Genomic DNA, 18234 nt, shown 5'->3' with positions numbered 1-18234 from the left:
ATAGTTTTCAAATTCAATTGACTTATAATGTTAGTATTATGCATCACTGACATCTAGAATGTTATAAAAAAAACAAAAAAAAAAAAAACATTAAATTACAATTTAAGTCATGTATCATGAAAAAAAAAAACTATTATAAGCTGTGTGAATTCTGGGGAGATTAGTTTGCATTGTTGGTATGGCGAGACCCACTTCCTCTGCAGTGCTGACCTGATAGTTAGTCCAAAAAAGTGTTATGGGAAACTAAACTATACAGGAATGTGATTGACTCAGTATTGTAATGTGAACTGTAGGTCGCCGGGAATACAGCTAGTTCAGTTTCACTCATCATCTCTGGCCTACATAATAACTAATCACTGACAGGTGAAGTCAAGCAGACTGGTGCAGAATATACACCTACTCTCCAGCCATTTTCATTTGTGTCACAAAAAAAGTAGATAAAGAATCAAGATTAGCCACAAACTACTGGAGTGATAAAAAAAAGCAAATTTTCTGAGAGAGCAGAAAGGAAGTTTATTTTTGATAAACTGCTGTCATTAAAATTATGTAATACCCAGACTCACTGAGATGCTTTCTTCAGCAGAGAGCACACAAGGATATGAATTTACATGAAAACTTTCTCCAGTTCTCCAATTCATATTTCCATTCATATATGTCTGTCTGTCTAGATCAATCAATCAAATCAATCAATCAATCAATCAATCATCTGTCTGTCTTTCTATCTATCTATCTATATATCTATCTATCTATCTATCTATCTATCTATCTGTCTATCTATATATCTTTGAGATTACTGCACTTATGTAAGACATGTCTCTGGACATCATAAGGGCATGTTGATGTCATTACAAACACTCCAGACTCATTGTTTTTGATATGTCTGACAGTATAACTCTATCCCAGTGCAAACATAGTCCTCAAAGATCCTGTTTTTTCTATACAAACAACCTTCATATTTGTTCAAGTTTAATGATAATCAAATATTGACACAATAGTATAGATTTAAAAATAAAGAAATCACACTTTAATCAATTTTTTTCTGACTTTATAAAACCATCAACATAATCCAAAGTGTATATTGAATATTTATCAAATTACAGATATACAATTGCAAGAATAAAGACTTTAGGACTGCCAAGGTGGGAGAATTCAATTAACGTCAAGGTAACATCATAAATTAAAGCTAGCTGGCTAAAGGCTAGTTGGCCTTAATAGTTTTATATTAATAAAATAAAATAGAATTACATTTTACAATGTGTATTAAATCCCTGTGGAATATCAGATAACACCTTTAATGTTTAGGAAAAATGTGAACTGTGCTTATTCTGTTACTTTTTGCAGGTAATATTTACAGTTGGCCAGCGATGTAAGACTGGAAATCATTATGTTGGTTCCGTTAAGCATTAAAAATCCATGAGCTTATTTTTAAGTAAAGAGGAGAACAGCATCACTGTAATTAAATCCCTGGGGTAAATAGTAAAATATGTATTCCTCTTTAAAAAAGGACCAGCTGACTCCTTTAGCACACAGTTGATTTATGCAATTTTAAAAGGGTAATTTATATCAAGGGGTCTCCTAGAAATAAAAACAGTACAATAGGCTAAAAACAGGGATATAGGCAAGTTGCGATTCAGTCACCAGACAAGGTACTGAACCAGAACATTTCACAGCTAATGCTCATATAAGACAAGGCTGACGTGCTATTATATACAGAGTATCTACGTATGAGTATCAAGATGGTCAATGATAAAATAAACAATCGAAGAGTCTGTGTTTTAGTGATAGCCATGATTTGTTAGAATTGTTAGAAGCAGGTGTTGATCTGTAGTTTATTCCATGCTGGATGTTTAGGACTACAGGGACAGAATGAACACATTGTGTGATGAACTTTATTAATGAATGAACTTTAGAAATTACAAAGAAGAGTAAAAAAATATTTCTTAAGAATACAAATATTGAACTTGTCATATAGTTTCCTGATAGTCTCATTTTATTTCAGTTCAGTCTTCCCAAGTGATCTTGGGAAGGTTCTCTAAGATTCTTCGTCGATGAGACGGGTTAGACACACCTGCTGCACACAGCTCCTCCTCTGTAATACCACTGCATGAGAAGAGAACACACAATGACATTTGGCAGCATGTACTGTATATATATGTTTCACAATGCACCGTTGCTGCTTAAAATCAATAAATGAAGCAAATGCCTGTGAGAACAGAAGAAAAATGAAGTTCTATGTCAGATTTTGGGCTACATCACATCAACCTGCCTGAAGTAATCAAGATCATCCCAGCCGTTACGGCTGAGGTCCAGCGAGTAGCGCTGCAAACCCAATGTGCTGAGAAGCTCCCGCACTGTTTCTGGGGCTCCATGTAAGACTGACACCTGTGGACACACGTTGCTTTTGTAAATATTAAAGCTAAACCCCAAAGCTAATCCTAAAGTCCATATTTACACAGTGCAATAAACAACATAATCCATAACAGAAAACTACTGCACTCACCTCTTTCTCCCAGCTGTAGTTTCTCTCACCAGCTAAATCATAATCATATCCATGATGCCTTTGCTGAGACGATATTTGATTATATTGGTAATTCCTGTCTACTGGCTGAAAATCCACCTCACTTAATGATTTTGCAATTTGGAGGGCTGTGAGTGAGTTGTCTCCTGAAGTTGTAGTTGACTGCTCTACTATCCAGGGTACTGAGGATTCATGAACGGGAGCAGTTGTAGACATATATGGGTAGAGCTTTGGTCCATTTCGCATTGGCATGGGCCGACCTTGGTGTAGCCTGTGATAGTCCTTTCTGTCTTTTTTCTTTGAGTGGCGCCTGTATGTTTCCCGGGAAAAAACAGAACTGTTCATGTAGGAGTTTGTGACTTTTTTGACTGATAATACTGAATCCTGTGTCATATTGTTCTTATGGGATTGTAACTGTAAAGATGCATTGGAGGAGGTGGTATGTCTTTGGTTTGGGGATGTATTAGGAACATCTGGACCTGGGAAAAGCTGATAAGAGGAAGCAGTTGACGTCAGTTCACTTTGAGTCTCGCACAGATGATTCATAGGGTGCTAAAGATCCAGGAATGTCAATCTCTCTGTGAAATCGGACCTCCGAGCAGACCTTTTGCCATGGCTGTGACCTCCAGTCACTCTAGGGAGCTGTATCACAGCATCTTTGGCCCATTCTTCTTGGGATTCTTTGCTGGGTGAGGGAATCTCTTCAACTTTTCGCAACACAGGCACCCCCTCAAAGATGAAGTATGCAGGATTGGTGTAGCTGTTTGGCGCTGCCATATATGAAGATGATGGTGCTCTACAGTGGGAACATGAAGTGTAAATCAAGGTGATGTCCAATGGAAAAGGGTAGCAGAACATGATCATCTGAACAAGTATGTTAATAAAAACTACTTTACCATAGAACAAATGAACACTATTTATTAACCTAGGTCTATTTTTTGACTCACTGGGTTGGGAATGCACAGGAATATGGGCGAGACAAATGATCCTTCGTTGTTTCCTTTCCTCATCCTTCTCCATGCAGAGCCACTCTGTAATGTGCAGGAGACATGTCTTATGTCTAAATGTTTAAATATTGTAGTCATCTGTGACACAGCCACTGGGTTTTCAATGAGCAGTACGCTAAGTTTCATATTTCAGTTCAAGTCTTAGAATGCTTCTGGACAACATCAGGCAGCACGGCAGCAAAAGAGGAAGCCATGGTAGATAGAAAAGTGAAAACAAGGCCAAAGCAGAGGAGGAACTAAATATTTGAGGAAATGATAGACACACCATAGACCCTTTCCCGGATCCTTCGGCGGTCTGGTGGTATATAAACCCTGATTCGACCTCGAATAGAACCCATCTCTTCTCCTCTGTGAGTCAAGCATGTCTCAAATGGATCCGATGATTTCCCTGTTACCGAGTGAAGAGCCACACAGCATTCGCCTGAAATGGCATAACTATACAATCAATATGACCATAATGTTTCAACAGTGCCTTTCAATAGAAATTAAGAAATTAAGATTATGTGTATGTTCCTGGTTATGATGTAATGGTTTCTAAAAACCGAACCACTGTTTCAGAGAAACTTCATTCAAAAAGACATGAAGCTCATCATGACCATGTACCGTATGACTCAAAGCCATCACATGACTCACAGACAACAAACAAGTGCTGATCCCGGAGATGCTCTAGATCTGAGAACACTGGGTGGAGCTGAAAAAAAGAGAAATTTGATTTGGGTGTTCCAACCAAATACTTATCAAAAATAGCATAGCTCCAAATGATCAATTGAGCCAAATTGCCTCTATCACAACCTTGGGGAACTGTTTTGAAGACCAGCCAAGTTTATAAGAAATCCTGGTACCTCACAGTACTGTGAGTCATTCTCAGCAGAACGTCGAGACTCTACACACAAGGAGAAGCATAAAGTAAAAAAAAAAAGATCTGTCACATTTATCCATGACCTCCTGGCATTTCAAAAGGAACAGATTGGCAATGAAACACTGCATGCTCGCTAGCCTGATTAATTATTGCACAAAAGATACCTTCTAGATAGCGGGAGTGGAACTCAGATGAAAAACTTGGCCTTTGCTAGAAGTTTTCACTACAGCTTCAAATCACCTCCAGCTCAATGCTGGCTCTCTCTGAACCCAATTCTACATCCACAGAGACAGAAAAAGAGGAATGTGAGATGGTTATAACACTAAGAGAAGCATAAAACAAATACTCAATTATAAAAACACTTTGATTTTATTTATGGGGTTAGTTCACCCAAAAATTAAAATTCTGTCACCCTCATGTTGTTCCAAACCCATAAGACTTTTGTTAATCTTTGACACACAAATGAAGAAATTTTCAATGAAATCTGAAAGATTTTTGTTCCAGTGTCTATCCATTGAAAGTCCATTCCACTAAAACTTCTATGCATCAAAAAGTACATAAAAAGATTGTAAAAGAAATCCATGTATATTAAGCTGTTTTATCAAAGTCTTCTGAAGAGATATAATTGTGTTGAAAATGTATGACTTTATTCACATATAAACACTGATCAGAGGACATATATAAAGCACATCAAACACAGAAAATGAAAGCTCAAATGTGCTTGCTTGACGTTTGAGAACCAATGAGGTTTGTCCTCACGTATCAACTTATGCAACAACCAATATTTTTTTCATTCGAGTTTCTAAAATGAACAAATGTATTATGAGTTTGGAACAACATCAGGGTGAGTAAATGACAATTAAAATTTTTGTGCGCACTAACCCTTTAAGAATGATCTAAAAGTTGAAATTATTTTAGGCTTGTCTACTTGCATGTTGGTGCTGTTAAAATGCACCAGCCTTGAAAAGAAATGTGTTCGGTGGCAAAGGGAAATGGTTAAGGAATAAGGAAATGCATGTTCAGCAACCCCTAATATAACTCTTTGTGTTATAAAATGACTCAAATGTCAAAAACTCCAGTGTCAGAGACTCCATACCTGTTTCTGGGAAACTGTGATATCACACCCACTTCAAAAGTCGCAAAAAACAGGAGAGTGATCACTGGTGAAGATGTCATCTCTGTGCATCCTGATGAACAGAAACCAAAGGATCAGTTCAAATATTTGCTAATCAATTCAATTCTTAAAGCTGTAATTGGGGTGGAGTTAAATTTTTTATTTAATGAGTCTAAAAACATACAAACCATCTGAACATTAGCAACCATCCCATTAATAATAACCAAATTTATTAAACATCACATTCCAATCTCATTGAATGCTGCCATTTAAAAAGATTCTAAAAACACCGTTATGTGAGGTAGTACTGAAATACTAAGCATTGTGGTCAGTGTTGGCTGTGTTTATATACACTAGCATAATATATGTTGGAGGCCTTTGCTGAGGAGGCTGAATTCACATGTTTTGTTGAGCAGACGGACAGACAGGATATGACTCTGATTATGGACCGCAGACCTACAATCGTACCCAAAGTAAACCTTTGTTGTGCAGGGTAGCTACACACATCTCATTCCAAAATTCTACAAAATAGCAGTCCACTGTTTTTAGTTACTTCCCTCAAGCTGAAGTGCAAACCAACAAAGGAGAATCCCTAGCCACTTGATGCATTATAAAGACACTGTAATGCAGGGAGCCTACATTTTTCTTTTTGCACTATGAGAATAAGAATTGGGAGAAGATAGGATAACATACCCATATGGATGTACAGATTATGTGTGACTCTGGTAGGACTTCCACAGAGACTCTATCACACCAAGAGGGCCCGTTGACTTGCAGCCTGAGGAAAGTTTGAATGGAGTTTTTATAAAACAAAAATAATACAACACAAAGTATGAGATCTATGTCGTCCACACATTATGAGTCAAATCATATCACATCATTTTATTCATGGGTCACTATACAGTTTATAACGGATGTTAGGATGTCATAACAAAGGCTGATAGATTAAATGAAATTAAAATTTTTAACGCCCACTGGACTGGAGTGTATTTCCCTGCCATCGATAACAGTCTCTAGAACCACGTTCATACCGATAGGTGGGTGGAAACAAAATCTTCTCCTCCTATTCACAGACAGAGCAAGAACAAAACCAAGCAAACAGAAATATTAAAGTGTGCTGTTATGATTTTTTTTTTGTCCCACTGTTGTTGTGTAATCACATTCTATTGATGTTCATGTCTTCTGTGAGTGTCCCCTGGGGAGGAAGGGCGCAGGCCGCAGTTCTTACTAAAGTTAAAAAAGCCTTTCTTCCTGTGCCGCTCTCTGGTCAATGGTCTGCAACATCAGCTCCCTCGAATTCTCGCTTTGAAACATGCTTCAATATGTCCTGCAAATAGGGAGACCTCAGTCAGGGACAGGCTGACCTTCAAAAGATAAAATACAAGTGAGCACAAGGATTCATAGAACAACTCAGTGCGATTCAATGCGCTTTAATGGGGTCTCCTTTAGAGCAATGTTTGACTTACTAATGGATCACTGTAATAAAAAGCAGTGAGCGGGAATAATAAAGCTGAGTGACTAATATCTAGACAGAAATAAATTAGCTATAAGCTATGTGACCAGCAGCATCAAGGTCCAGGCGGTAAGTTGAGGTCCTCCACACCAAAAGAGATGATTGAAACGAAGGCTACATGCAAATGTGCTGAGCTGCTTTTCTCCAAGAACCAAGAGTCTGAGGATGCTTGTTGAAGTTGTGGTTCCTCCTAGGACACGGAAAGAGGAATAATGCAAAATAGACAGCCGCCACTATACACAACCCATTCTAAAAGTTTGGGGTCTATAATACAGCAAAAAAAAGTAATAGATAGTTTAAAAAAATATACAAAAATGTTTTTCCCATTTAAATATATATTTAAAATGTAATTTATTCCTGTGATGGCAAAGCTGAATGTGAATGTCAGCATCATTACTCTCCAGTCTTTCAAGTGTCACATGATCCTTTTAGAATCATTCTGATATACTGACTTGATTCTCAAGAAACATTCCTTGTTATTATCATCAATGTTGAAAAAAATCGTTCTTCTTAATATTTTTGTGAAACCAGTATTTTTTTGGATTTTTAAAAAAAATATAAAATCCAAAGAACAGCCATTAATTTGAAATAAGAAATCTTTTGTATCAATCTAAGTCATTACTGTCACTTTTTGAATCAATTTTAATAGTGTATTTGCTGAATAAAATTATTGCATAAAAAAAAAAACTGACCCCCACACTTTTGAACATCAAGTGTACTCACCCAATTGAGTAACATGAATGTATCACATACATGTTTCTCCCACTTAAACAGGTAAACAAGGGAACCAAGTGTGCTTGAATTGCACAGCATTATTGGGCTTGTCTAAATACTCAAACTTTACAGTCTTAGCAAAACTTGAGAGCACGTTCACACCACACAGGAAAGTGCACAAGACTGTTCCAGATCTTAAAATACACCAAAGTGGATTTCCCTTAACGCACACTAAATCCACACTCAGCAGAGCAGCGTATTCAAGGGCTAAGTGTATCTCATAATGCACCATGTTCTGGAAATAAATCAGTGAGACTTTTGCAGGAGATTAATGCGAGATGTCTCAAAACCTTTCCAAGTTAAATATGAATAATAATTAGATATTACATAAAATTTGGGTACCAAAAGAGACACACCATGTGTTGCACATTTTATTGGTGGCAAAGGTGAAGTATGTTTCTTTGTACAACATTTGCAACTGCACTTTTTTAACTGCTCTTAAATTAGAAGCAACACAATTACTAATTGTGTTTATCTGGTTATAGAGACTATTGAACAGACACAGACAAGTTTATTTTTGAATGCAAAAGTATTGAAATCAAATTAAAGCTCTGTAAATACACTTGCATTTTTAAACACACTTATACTGTGTACCATCGGGTCATAGAAAAGTTCTACCACACCACTTGTGGTCTTGTTGGGCGTAAATACAGAAAATATCATCGATGCAAGTAGACAAGCGGTCAAGTGAAAAGACCACAAGTGGGGGTATTTGGACAAGCTCATCCTATGTGTCGACAATTTTAAATGAAACAGGAAGACAGGGTGGGACATATCAAGCAGCTCCAACGCTTTTTAGATATCCAGTAGTGTTTTGTTTCTATCACAACTTGGACCAGAGCTGTTGAGCTCAGCAGAACTGCATTTGACAGTTTATTTTCAGCGTCTATAGTGTAGGGGGCGGCACTTCCAGATTCTTCGAGAGCATTGATGGGACAGAAACATCAGATGAGAAGTCTGACGTGTAGGGTGATGTCATAACAAATAATCGATCCATATTTGCCAAATTTAAAGACTGTAAAGTTTTGAATGCTAACAATTCTGTCATTGTTTTACAGAAACATTAGCTTACAGATAACCTTAAGACTAACATATTCATACTTGAAAGCCAAACAAAACTTTGAGCAGGGTAAATAATGCAGTGGTTCTCAAACTTGGTCTAAGATTTATTAGCTGAAAAATATAAATACAATAATTCATACACATTGAAATAAGACTCAACTGATTCATCAACTCATAGCAATTAATAACTGATTTGGTTTGTGATTATAATTTGTGATAATTTCAATATTTTGTCATTGGTCTGGTGTAGCCATTAAAGGGGATGGTGTATGATCGACCATGTCATTTTCTCTGGAAGTTCAGCTGCTTTAAAATCTGTTTAGATTTTAAAAAGTTGTGTAATGTATTTCCAGGAGAAATAATTGTGCCCTAAATTTTTTTGTAAAGTAAAAGAGAGTATTTGGGTTGATATGTGGTCTGCAGTCTTTGACTTTTGGGTCCGTCACCGTACGTTTGAAAAGCCACTTCTTATATTTTAAAGATATGTGTGAATACCTGAGTGCTTTCACTCACTAGCCAGAAGTTCAGACTGACAGTTAACAAAAACCCATTGAGGTGCCATTAACGAGATAGAGGAAACTCCTACTGCTCCCTTATTTCCTGTAACCACAAAGAAAAAAAAACAAATTGAAATCTAAATATATATATATATATAATCTATCTATATATATATATATATATATTATATATATATATATATATATAATAAAAGGTATGATTTATTTATCACTTGATTTGTTTTGCTTGGCGGTAAAAGACAAGGATGATACAGGGAGGTGAGAAAAACACAGAAAAAAGATAGACGTTAGTGGGGTGTGTGTTAGTGGTTTGTCTTTGAGCAAGATATATTTGTACCGAGTGTGTTACCTACACAGGCAAGTTTTTAAAAACACTAGCCGTCTAGTTACTTGACTGATGCATCCTTCTGGTGTTCTGGTTTCACAAACACCGCCAGTTGACATTACAAAGGGACTGTACTGCTACCTACAGGAGAAACACAAGAACACCTCCACAATCTACTCTCACCAATTAAACACTTTAATGTCATCCAATCAAATGATTAATATAGATACGTGATCAAAAAGAAAGAAGAAGAAAGAAACTTGTGTTTTTGACTATGAACATTTTGATTTCATAAAGTCAGACCTGTTTGAAGTCGATGTTGGTTTCACTCCCGAAGCGTGGCTCTGATGTGTTTCAGCCATTCTTTCTCGCCCCTGCGGGTTGTCCTGGAGTGCCCCACTGCATAGATATACATGAGGCAGGGAGGCGATGGACTCATCTGGGGTGAGACCCAAGACCACAGACAAGTAACCCAGGACCTGAAGTGAACGGTGTGGTGGAGTGCCCCCTGCAGGCAAATATACAGAAACAACAATGAAAATATTTGCAGCAACTGTTTGAGGCCATAATATCTATTATTAATGATATTACTGTATATCCCATACCCATGTTCCAGGTGCCCACAAACACAGAGATACGACATCAAGCTCAGACTGCTGGGACTCCGTGAGCAGCTTTCATAAGCTGCAGCAGCCGACAGAATGCTTCTGTTTCCTGTGGGCTAGGACACATCAGTACATCAGATTTAGACCATTTAGGTAAGCCAATTCAAGTCTTTCTCCTCACCCTTTATGCTTTCAAACACAAGTTCTCTCGGCGGATTGTGATGACTGTCTATGACCATTTTTCAGCTTGGCAGGGCTTCTCTGAATCTTCACCAACTGCACGACTAAAACATAAAAAGCATTAGATGGCATTACTAGCCTTGTATGATAATAATGGAGGACTGAAGTAACTCAGGTTTTAAGGCAAGATAAACTCACTCCTGTTGTGTGTGACAGTCTCACACTGAATGAGCCAGTACTTGATTGTCAAACAGCAGCATCCTGCATCTATGTCTACTGACACGGTTTGCCTGCAATACCTGACCACCTTGACCCTTGACATGCACATAAATAAATGCAAACACTTTCATAGTTTAAAATATTACCAGTGAAGCAAAAACAATAGGCACTAATGTGCTACCTGAAAGCTGTGGACAGTGTTAAGGTTTTCCCCAATTTTGGGGGGACTGTGATGGACTGCAGGAGGAGTGACTGGTTGCAAAGATAAGTTGTGATTGGTTACAGCTTCTTGCAAAGCTTTGAGAACCTGAAAAAGACATGATATTTTGTCATCATCATCACAGACAGAAATGCAAAAAAAGATGACAAGTATGTGGGTTTGTGTGGATTGGCATGCTGTTTTTGTCATATGCATCATACCCTCTTCTCTAGAGATGACAACAAGGTTATAGAGGGCAGTAGCTTGTGAAGTAAATTATCCATGTTTTGCTTCAGGCTCTTTCCTGTATTCTATTAAAAAGAGAGTTGAATAAGACAATAGGAATTTATAAGGTAAAGGAGACATTGATTTGTCTCCGCTCTGCATGCTACATACTATGCTGTTGCTAAGGCATTCTGAGAAATTGCAAAGTTGTTGTCTGAGTGATTGCTATGCGATTATGTTCTTGGCACAAGTTAAAAGAGTTTGCCTCCAAGGCTCTATAATATTCTGGTCCCTAATGATAGGATTCTAAGGCACTGGTTCTCAAGCCAACTAGGGGGCCTCAGACAACTTTAAATTATTGCAATGTATATATTATTGTTATAATAATAATAATAATACAATTAATATCAACATTGTATTGAAATGCTAAAAAACATACAATCAAAATGTTTAGTAAAATTTGTTTGAAAACTTTTTTTTTTTTGGGGGGGGGGGGGGGGGGCTTGAAAATAAGTCAGTCATATCACTTAAAAAAGTAACAGTAAACCTTTTCTCAGCAAGCTGCATGATTTTAGCTATTATACACTAAATTAATACTTAGGGTCAGGGGCTCAGGGCTTTGTTCAAATTCCTAACAAGAAGAATGAGCAATAGTAATAGTGATGCTTGCCTGGCAAAGACCATTAAAGATCCTATTTCCTGTTTGAAACATGTGATACATTTTGAATTTGTGGTTCCCTATATCAGCCACACAGTGCAAGTGCTTCATAATTCAGGAAAATGTTGCACGCCAAGCCACTTTATTAAACTATATTAACATTTATTAAAGAAAAAAATGACTATAATAGGCAGCCTGTATTCGTGTACCTGCATTGTGGAGAAGGTGAGGTGCCCACAAGGATGATCAAACACTTCGCTAAGGTTTCCAAACTGGACAGAGTCTGGTCAATCTCACTGTGGTAAACAAATCAGCAATAACTTTTTCTTGAAACTTGGGTGTCTTTTTTTATCAGATGTTCTTATTCCAAAATAATTGCAGCTGTGTGAAAAGTGAGATGTGATGTCAGAGAAACAGCACCTGTGCAGACTGTCACATGCACGGCTGAGGTGTCTTTGACACTGAAAGTGTTTGCAGTCCCTGATGTGCCTCCTTTCACATTCTCCAGGTCCTTACACACATTACTGTGTAGATACTCCCTCGTAATTGTACAATCTCACAGCCTGCACTGCAGAGGGTAAAAAATTGGTACACTGAGCTGTAAGGAGCGACACTGTTTTCACACAATTTTATATAAAGGCACAGAGCTACAGACAGTGATATGTGATCCATAAGTCATGTGTGAATGAATGTACCTATTTGGCCTGAGCTCCTGAAGCCTCTGCAGCAGTAAATGAGCTGCTGAACTGGAAGGTGTGGAGGCTGGCCTGCAGGGGACATTGCAACGTGGTGGAGGGGTGACAAATGTGAACTTGGCTTCTCATCGTCTCCATCTGCACCAAAAAGACACCTGTATTTAATTGTTTAATTGTAATAAATTTATACTAAAACAACCAAAACACTATAGTTTATATAAGTTTAAATCGTCATAATCTACCTACCAAAATTGCCCCCTTCTTCACAGCACAGTGAATGTTGGTTAAAAAGCTATAGTTTGAAGCAATGCACTCACTGAACTGAAGGCGCTTAACATCTTTATGAGAGAAATGTTGTTTGTCAGTTTGGGCTTCTATCATCTTACCTGAGCCTTCATCGTTGGGCTCTGATTCACGCATAACAGGGTAAAGCAATGGGGCCACCAGACGTTTTTGTGGGTGTTGATAACCCATAATTAAATCACTAAGAGTACGGAAACAATTCACCTGCACTCCCTGCGTGGCCTGTAACAAAAACACGAATGACCCGACACATACAGGCAAACAAATTCAGGAATCAGTTACAGCAGTACAATAAGTATTTGAAATATGCATAAACAAGATTTTAAAATTCTGTCCTAATATGGGAAGGTGGAAAGGGATCATCAGTGTAGGTTAACAGGAAAAATCATACTACCAAAAGTGTGAAAACTTTCCTACAAAATCTGTATGATGACAGGCCTGGTTTCACAGACAGGGTTTAGACTGCTTATATAAAGATGCCTTAGAGAGAAAAAAATAAACATAAATATTCCTCATATAGAAAAAAATAAACATTACTACAGTTAAAACAGACAAAAAACAAATTTCATTCAATTAAAACACACCAAAAACACACCATACACCAAGCCAAGGCTGGGACTAGGCTTAAGGGTTATTTTTGATTTATATTTCAGAATTGGCTGACTTTTTGTTAAATAACAAAGTATTTAGAATTCTGACAGACCTATTAAACTTGCATGCCAAAAAATAATTTGAGACTCTCCTGCATAAACTAAAAAAAGAATGGCAGAAAATGCAGAACTGCTAGGTTTGCCACAAAAAGAAGTTGGACTATATAGTCTATGTAACTCCGCAAAAACATTTTAGTTTTTCCGCTTTATGGACCAAATATACAATTTACATTATGATGCCCTCAAATCTTGCGTCTGCCAAATTCTACATACCACGAACAGCCACTAGCCAGCTACCCACTGTGCAAACAAGAGCATACACACACACACACCATACTCTACTTAAACCATCAGGCATCATGACAAATAAAAAACCCACTCTTTGAATGCCTTTTTTTAGAAGCTTGTATTTTGAAAGCATGGTCGATAAAACCATTTTGGCAAAAATGTTTAATTATTTCCCCTAAAATCTCCAAATAGCCGCATGTTTTCCTTCCAAGTGTGCAGCTCTTGAAAAGCGATTAAAAGAAATCAGACACTGGGAGGGGGAGAATATTCAGAAAATGTTTCTTTTTCACAATAGAAAGCAACACTAACTTAATAAGCCTCTTATTGTGTGTGTATATGTTATCCATTCTGTGTTTTTAAATAGGAAACAGGGCATTAAATCCACTTTTAAAAATATAAACCTTACTGGTAGAGTGTTTCTGAAAACACACCAACACATCTCATCCATGCACAGAAAAGAATTTGCAAAAATGCATCTAGTACTGCTGCCTGGCCAAAACCTTTGACATAGAAACAATTATGTCACACATATTTTAATCTCCACACAGACAGACAAACCCATTCCGTTCTTTCATTCTGGGTGCAGGAGGAATCTGTGTGAAACATTTATTGACAGCGAGGTGCCACCAAGGTCAATTTGAAACCAACACAGCTGCATGCTTCAGACAGCAGACAATAACAAGTCTGCTTGTTTTTTTGAAGAATAAGAAAAACTGAAAGTAACTAGATGAGTATCAAGTAATTTCCATGTGAAATTGCAAATTCATTTAAAGATACAACCATCATTTAAGGTCTCCTGCCTAAACAAGGCATAATTTTCGCATGCATTTACTTTCTTACTTGTGACTGTGCATTTGACTGTGTGAAGCTCCTTTGTCTGCTCACCTCCACAGCCAGTAACCCATCTGCATCAGGAAGGATTCGGTATATGTGTGAACATGTCGCTGGAACCTATGGACAAGACAGACAGACTGTTGAATCTAAGATAATACAGTAAAATAAATAGTCTTAAAGCTGAAGTTTACCCAAAAATGAATGTGTCTATCAAAATGTAGTGACTGTCTTTCTTCCATGGAGCGCAAGAGGAGATGTTAAGGCAGGATGTTTATGCTGCTCTTTTCCATACAATGAAAGTGAATGGTGACCACGACTGTCAAACAATATTTTCATTGAAGAGCAACTGAAACTACAGTCAGTCAGTTGTCAGTTTTTAACACATATGACTTCATGAGACTGCACATGTTCTGTGTACCATAGTGCTTTTTTTGTCCTTTTTAAGATCTCATCAGCTTGTACACGAGACATCAGCTCAGACATTCTGCTAAACTTCTCCTCTGGTGTTTAGCAGAAAATAGAAAGCCAACCAACCCTTTAAATAATCACATAAATAGAACATTTTGTGGCTTCATGAAACACTGTGTTCATGCCTGACATCGATGGTTTCCATGGTCACCACAGGGCAGCAAACATTAAATTTACTTAACTTAGGTGAGTAGATTTTGCTGAATTCAGTGAATTTCTATATAATAATGTAATATTTACTTAAATTCTTTAAGAATGTTAAGTACAGTAGGAAGTAGATTGTACAGAGCAGTAGCAGTAAAATTTAATGTGAAATTAACCTTGAAATTTTACTTTAAAATTTAGTGCAAGTAAATCCTACAAGTAAATTTTTTTCAGAGTGTTTAATTCTGAAAGTAGGTTAAAAGTTAATTTATACCATATAAAAGTCCACAGTAAAATAAAAAGACAACCAGTTAATGTGGTCACTGAGGCCATCAGTATGTGTCATATCATACATGATCATATTTCTGTGCCCATAGGAGGTTAGATATATCAGAATTTGTGTTCATTTGCATCTGGCCACACAACCTGGAATATGTATTCAACTGAGACCAGTGAACACATGATTAGAAAGCTCAGTGTTTCCAGGTAATCTAAAAAAAGAAAAAACAAAGCACAGAGAGGAAAGTGCGACCTGTGTGAGTAGATGTTTTGCATGTGAACTGTTTCAGAGAGAAGAAAAAACGAGGTAGAGGGCAAGGGAAAAGAATGAATGAGAGAGAACTGAAGAAAGAAAGTAGGGAGTGCAGTTGGAGCTGGAGGGCTCAGCCTTCAGGAATGTGTCTGGCTGTGGGCCACAGTGGAGAGAAAGCAGTGCGGTCACTGGAGCCTGTTCCCTCTTACAGGAGCCAGAGACAGGAGGAAAACAGGGAAAACTGAGGCCTGAACAAAGCTGACCGAGTGGGGCCTAGAGGAACTGCTGTAGACTGGGTGTTGTCTCCTGGAGCTCATGTGCATTGAGATAGACAGTACTAAACTAAAAAAGTAGCCATAGTAACTGTCTTACCAAAGTTCTGCTGAAACCTGATGGGGAAGGCAGACACATGGCTGTAAAATCCATCTCACAGGCAAAGACTATAGAAAAGGACTACAATAGTTTGTTGACTTTTTTAAGATACCTGGTTACTATTGTGATTTACTTTAAAATGTCATTGTGCATCACCAGGAAGTGTTGTAAATAGACAGCTGGGTGTGGTGCCAAACTCATTCTAGGTAAATTTATCACATCACAACCAAGTGTGTTGTAAAGGCTGGAGTACACTATATGATTTTTAAAATCGGAACAGTTTTCAAAACACTAGGCATCATTGTAAATGGGTTACAGAAAATCCGGTCATCATACAACAAACGCACACTACTAGACTTTCATGCGTTTCTGAACACAACAACTCATGCAGAAACATGCACCTTGTTGCTAAAAAGATGCATGGCTATATGTGTTGTAAAACTGGCTAAAATATCAAACATATTTGACATCCTCTGACTGGTTGAAACCATTATACACTGTTAATTTTTAATGAAATTGGTCAATTCTGACCACCTAAAATCTGCAAATTGGTTCTACCCTTTGGCATCTAGCATTGCCTCATCATTCATCTGCAATTCTGTGCAAATGTTGTGTAGTGTATTATATTATTAAGGTGTTTGTACTCACAGCAGACACAAGGCGTAGGCTCCAGGCACAGATTCGCTGTCCCTCACCAAGAAGCTGCCATCTCTCCCCGCACGGGCCAGCAGCTCTTCAGCTCGAACACGGCTGATGTCTCGATGGTACCACGCTGCTGTTGTCATGGTGCTTTCAAAAGAGTGTCCTAGCAGAATATAATACAGTCTAATTTCCAAAAAACCAAAATGGTTGACACAACTTCGGTGAAAGATCACATATTGATACTGTTGATCTCCAGTGATACCAAAAACCAGAGGTTCACACTGTCTTCCCCTCTCTCTGTCAAGAGCTGAGCATGCAGCATCAGATCCAGAGATCGTTAATACGGCATCCAAAAGCTTTTTTGTTTACACTGTCTATTGTGTTTGCCTTCCCATGAGCATGTGCGTTTTAAAGGCAGAATGCATATTTGGCTTGAGGACAGATCCAGGACCGGCCTCCTCCTCTCGTGATCTGCAACAACTCCACTTGTGAGAGCTTATTACAGAGTGAGACTGAGGAAGATGACAGAGCATCCATACACATGCTGCCCAGCCCACTGACAAAAGCTCCTATTGTCTGGCAGCAAAAATATCCAAGAAGAGGAACCAAGAGTGAAGCCAAGCATCAGCTCCAGACTGTGCAGACATGAAAAGGCAGTGGAGCAGTACCACCACAAATTCAAATACTTTTCCACTCAGTTGGTGTTGCCTTATAAGGGCAAAGCAACACCCCTCTGAGAACTTCAGCTGATGTCTGGAAACTCCACTAAAAAGACAGTTAACTCCAGATAGAGGTTCACCAACAAGCCTTAGGGTAAGAACTAGACCTGTACTCCATTCGCAAAGATGAAAAAACCATAAGGGTCAGCATGTAGATGTAAAATTAAATTGGCTGGACCCCTGGTAAATGTAAGGTAGTGTTTCACAACTCCAGATGGCAGAGGAAGAAGAGAGAGCAGAAAAAATGAAAACACTAACCTGAATTCCTCTAAGTGACCTCACATCATCGGTGGTTCATGAACCTGAGCGCAGCGTATTAGTAACTTCCAGTCTCACTCATTCTTTCTTTCTACCCCTCCGAGGGATCTTCAGAAAAACCCACACAGTAGCACTGTAGCTAAATCATTGTCACATGCTTTGAATCGGTCTCTCTCCCCTTCGTACGCTAACAGCTCAGAAGATCTGGGTTACTGTGCTATGCTTCCAGTTGTTTTTCTCTCACTCCTTGTTGGCTTCTCATCTCCCTCTGTCTGTCCAGGAAGTGAAGAACACAAGCTCTGCCATATGGATACGATCATCCCCCTTTCTCTGCGTCTCTTGTTTTGTCCTTCTCCTCCTCCTGCCCTCCTTTTCTTCTCTCTTTCTGTTTCCAGCTGCTTGATTAACACCATCCCTCACTACTCAGCAAAAACCCCTCTGCAAATCTCACCACCAGACACACATCACATATCTCTGTTTGTTGTGAGTGGGCTATAAAAAGTCTTTCCACTATTAGGTAGCTATGAAGGAAGTCAGGCGGTCCCTAGAAGTT

The 18234-nt window shown here is 38.2% G+C and overlaps 1 pseudogene; it reads right to left on the bottom strand.

The window, feature by feature from the left end:
* Nucleotides 1-1239: 1239 nt before the first annotated feature.
* Nucleotides 1240-18234, bottom strand: LOC122144500 (annotated as a pseudogene).

The sequence above is a fragment of the Cyprinus carpio genome, unplaced genomic scaffold (genome assembly GCF_018340385.1).
Source record: "Cyprinus carpio isolate SPL01 unplaced genomic scaffold, ASM1834038v1 S000006696, whole genome shotgun sequence".
NCBI lineage: Eukaryota > Metazoa > Chordata > Actinopteri > Cypriniformes > Cyprinidae > Cyprinus > Cyprinus carpio.
Note: the sequence above shows the minus strand (reverse complement) of the source record. Positions and strands in the feature narration are given on the sequence as shown.